The 5,053-nt window shown below is 38.2% G+C and overlaps 1 pseudogene; it reads left to right on the forward strand.

The window, feature by feature from the left end:
• Window positions 1-213: 213 nt before the first annotated feature.
• Window positions 214-331, forward strand: LOC124723094 (annotated as a pseudogene).
• The last annotated feature ends 4,722 nt before the right edge of the window (window positions 332-5,053 follow it).

Genomic DNA, 5,053 nt, shown 5'->3' on the forward strand with positions numbered 1-5,053 from the left:
AAGTTGGTATTTAGCAACATTATAATACAGTACAATTACTATCAGGTGGCAAAGAGAATAAATATGTACCACTCATGGAGAAGAAAATGAGAAACAAATGGTAAATTTATATCTACGCATCACGATAAGGCACTAGTAGTTATGAAAGATTTGGGAACATTATTGTTTGTACTCTTTGGACTACTAGAGATTCTGGCATGACTTATATCTTATGGCACCGGCCCTGCCACAGTGGATACACCAGTTCCCGTCAGATCACCGAAGATAAGCACTGTCGGGCGTGGCTGGCACTTGGATGGGTGACCATCTGGGGCACCATGTGCTGTTGCCATTTTTTGGGGTGCACTCAGCCTCGTGATGGCAATTGAGGAGCTACTCGGCTGAATAGCAGTGGCTCCGGTCAAAGAAAACTGTCGTAACAACCGGGAGAGTGATGTGCTAACCACACGCCACTCCTATCCGCATCCTCAGATGAGGATGACACAGCTGTCGGATGGTTGCGATGGGCCACTTGTGGCCTGATGACGGAATGCTTTTATATCTTGGTTTTCTGTTAAACAAATGCTTAATTTTTAGTTATTACTGCCATTTTAGTTAGACCTGACTAGATAGTTACTACTTTCAACCCGAATATATTTCTTGAGAATGACATGTTAATGACTTTTCTCAACAGATGTCTTAGTTTTATCTTGTTGCCATAATATAATTAACAAGTGTGTTGATTTAAGTGTCATCAGATGTGAATCATTAGCTATCCTTATCTTGTTTTGTTTGCCTCTTGAGGAATGTAATTGTGCTAGTGGTAAGTGCATGGACAACATAGCAATAAGCATCACTGCCATAGAGAAACAACTGAAAGGCTTGAAAGCAAATAAAGTCACCAGGTCTGGATGGAATTCCAATTCTGTTTTATAAAGAGTACTCTTTGGCACTGGCCAATTACCTAGCTTGCATTTATCATGAACCTCTCTCCGAGCACAAAGCCCCAAGTGATTGGAAAGGGCAAAAGAACAGGCACGCAAAATTAGACCAATATCCCTAACTTTGGTTTGCTGCAGAACCCATGAACATATTCTCAGTTTGAATATAATACACTTTCTTGAGACTCAGAAACTTATATCCATGAATCGGCATGGCTTTAGAAAGCGTAGCTCATGTGAAACTCAGCTTGCCCTTTTCCAGGTGATATACTGAGAACTATGGATGAACAGCAACAGGCAGATTCCATATTTCTAGATTTCTGGAAAGCATTTGACACAGTGTGCCATTGCAGGCTGTTATGAGCATAAGGAATAACTTCACAGATATGTGAGTGGCTCGAAGACTTCTTAAGCTATAGAATCCAATATGTTGTACTCAATGGTGAGTGTTTATCAGAGACTGCTCCTGTTCTCTATAAACATAAATGGTTTGGGGGATGGGATGGGCAGCAATCTGCATTGTTTGCTGATGATGCTGCTCTGTGGTGTTCAGTACGGTGTCCAAGTTGAGTGAGTGTAGGCAGATACAAGATGACTTAAACAAAATTTGTAATTGGAGTGACGAATGGCATCTAGCTTAAAATGTGGGAAAATGTAAGTTAATGCGGATGATTAGTAAAAAATAACCTGTAATGTCTGGATACAGCATTAGTAGTGCACTGCTTGACATAGTCAGGTCATTTAAATATCTGGGTATAAAGTTGTACCGCACTATGAAATGGAACGAGCATGTGTGGACTGTGGTAGGGAAGGCAAATGGTCGACTTATGAATGTTAGGACAGTGTGGTTCACCTGCTGCTGCAACTTATTCTTGAATATTGCTTGAGTGTTTGGGATCTGTACCAGGTGGGATTAAAGGAGGACATTGAAGCAATTCAGAGGCGGACTGCTATAGATTGGTTACCGGTAGGTTTGAGCAACACTTAAGTGTTGCTTTGGGAACTCAAATGAGAATCCCTGGAGAGAAGGTGATGTTTGTTTTGAGGAACACTATTGAGAAAACTTCTTTTGGCATTTGAAGCTGAGTGCTGAACAATCCTACTGTTGCCAACATATATTGCACGTAAGGACCACGAAGATAACATATGAGAAATTAGGACTCATCTTTTTCCCTCGCTCTATTTTCAAGTGGAACAGGAAAGCAAATGAGTAATAGTGGTACATGGTATCCTCCACCACAGATTGTACAGTGGCTTGTAGATGTAGATGCAGAAGTCTAGTAGCAACTTAACATAAGCAAAATAGTCAAGTACACTGTGAAGCCCACATCCAGCTTTCCAATAGTATTGCCTGATTTGTGTAGGGATATACAAACATGAATCTTATGAAATGAAAGGAAAAAGTTGTTTTACTGCCTCAGGCAGACTTTTTTCTTTTATTGTCACTATTACACCTGACTTCCTCTTGATTTCCAGTTCTGTGGTAAGAGACTGTTGTGGTAACATTATAGAGACTTCATTTGAATGAGCTGAAATACTTTGATAAAAAAGACAAATAGCTAGTAAGATTGTAGATTGCCTTTTTTAAGCAATGTGATCATAAACAGTAAATAAGGTAGCAAAGTGGAATTTTTACTCTGAAAAACGATGTGCAAAAATATTTGTGGTGATTTTCTAATAAAAACAGAAAGTTTTAATTTGTCCAGGTTGTGAAGATCACTGAATTTTTGGGGGATCAAAGAGAGAAACAAATGGAAACACAGGACTTCAGGAACATAAGAATGCAGGAACAAGGATAGATGAATACGGAAGTTCCCTAAACTACGGTTAACAATAGTCATAGTAAAAGAAAGTGGCAGTGAAAAGGAAGAGAATAATGAATTAATGAATGCCTTCTTCTCCTTTCTCTCTTCCTTTTTTAAGCAGATGATGGCTATTGAAGTGCATCCACATAATGTGTGATTGCATAATACAGAAGAAGATTTTCACTCGCTTTCTCAATTTTTTTTCATCTTCCACTTGTGTAAATTTCTTCAGGGAAGTCATTGACCTGTGTAGGCTGTTTTTTTCTTGACATAAGCCCTTACTATATCTACAGTTACTTCAGTACTCTGCAGTCCACCTTATGGCACATGGCGGAGGGTACCTTATAGCACTACCTGTTATTTCCTTTCCTATTCCACCCCCAAACAGAATGAGGGAAAAATGACTGTGTATATGCCTCCATATGAGCCCTAATTTCTTGTATCTTATATTTGTGGCCCTTACATGTAATGTATGTTGGAAGCAACAGAATCATTCTGCAGTCAGCTTCAAATGTCGGTTCTCTAAATTTTCTCAGTAGTGTTCCTCAAAAAGAATGTCGCCTCCCCTACGGGGATTCACATTTGAATTCTTGAAGCTTCTCCATAACACTTGCATGCTCTTCAAACCTACCAGTAATAAATCTAACTGGTCACCTCTGAATTGCTTCAGTGTCTTCCTTTAATCCAACCTGGTACGGGTCCCAAACACTCGGGCAGTACTCAAGAATGGGTCGTGCTAACATCCTATATGCAGTCTCCTCTACAGATTAGCAATACATTCTCCCAATAAACCAAAGTCAATGACTCACCTTTCCTGCTACAATACTCACATGCTCATTCCTTTTCATATGGCTTTGCCACATTATGCCCTGATATTTAAACAGTGTGAGTTGTGTCCAGCAGACACTACTAATGCTGTATCAAAATATTACGGGTTTATTTTTCCTACTCATCTGCATTAACTTACATTTACCTCTTATCTCATAGTTTCTGCTATTTGCTAATTTCACTCCCTTGGGCATTTTCAAGCTACAAAGATGTGATTTCCATCTATAAAATAACAAAATGCAACCCTTAGGTGGGTCTTTGCTCTCCTACCAGTGTCAGCCACACTAAATCTGTTGGTTCACATTTAAAATAAAACTGCATCTTATTACTTGGCCAACATCTGAAAGTCAATGATTCTATTTGATTTTCATACATTGACCATGTCAGGTGCAGTTTTGTTTTAAATGTGAATGAATGGATTTAGTATGGGTGATGTTGGCATAGTGACAAGACCCACATAAGGGTTATATTTTATTATATTACATGCAAAATTCACATCTGTGTAACTCGAAAATGTCCAAGGAGATGAAATTTGCTAATAGTGAAAAAACCACATTTATTTAAAAAAAAAAAAGAAAAAAAAACAAGAACAGACTATGCAGGACAATGACTTGCCCAAAGAAATTTGCTATGATTTGAAGCCGTAAGTCCAAAAGGCATTATGTAAAGCTGTAGCCAGCTGTAAAAGGAAGAAATAGTATTTATGCCAATAGATAAGGGCCAATGGCTTTTTTTCTGTTTGTGTTCACTGCTGCCAATAAAATCAAGTTCTAACAGAGAAATTAAGTGAGTCCTATCCCAGTTATGTGAATAATTTTTGACAACATTTCTCATGGAGAACAGTGGTTTATCTTAGTACTTTAAAATGAACATAAACAGTCTCGACCACAAGAAACCTTTATTTTTGTGTTACCGGTTTTGGTCAGTTACTGGCCATCTTCAGACCTCATACCAGTCTTTTGACATCCGTGGAGTCCATGATGCCTGCTCCATTCTCCTCCACCACCTACCATAATAGTATGAGGTCTGAAGATGGTCAGTAACTGGCCGAAATCAGTGACCACAAAAATACAGGTTCCTTGCAGTCTAGACTGTTTATTTTAATTTTAAACCAATTATGTGAGGTGAATGATGACTATTGACATGCATCCACATAATGTGTGAATTGCATAATACAGAGGGATACTGTAACTTGCTTTCCCTGACTATATCCAGGAACTGGTTTCTATAACTTTGATACATTTTTTGAATTGGTCCATTTAATTCCACTTTAAAAACAGATTTCATGGATACTGCATATACAAGACTTATAATATCAATGTCACGTTATGGTAACGTTTGGTGGAACATATGCATAACCATGAATTAAATTAGATAATTTGAGGATGTTTTGTAATATTTATCCCATTAGGAATGGGTCATTTGTGAAATGAATGTCAGTGGAGGATGACTTACTGCTAAAATAATGAATCAATAGCCAAACATTAAAAAATTAATATG

This window comes from Schistocerca piceifrons, chromosome 1 (assembly GCF_021461385.2).
Source record: "Schistocerca piceifrons isolate TAMUIC-IGC-003096 chromosome 1, iqSchPice1.1, whole genome shotgun sequence".
Taxonomy (NCBI): domain Eukaryota; kingdom Metazoa; phylum Arthropoda; class Insecta; order Orthoptera; family Acrididae; genus Schistocerca; species Schistocerca piceifrons.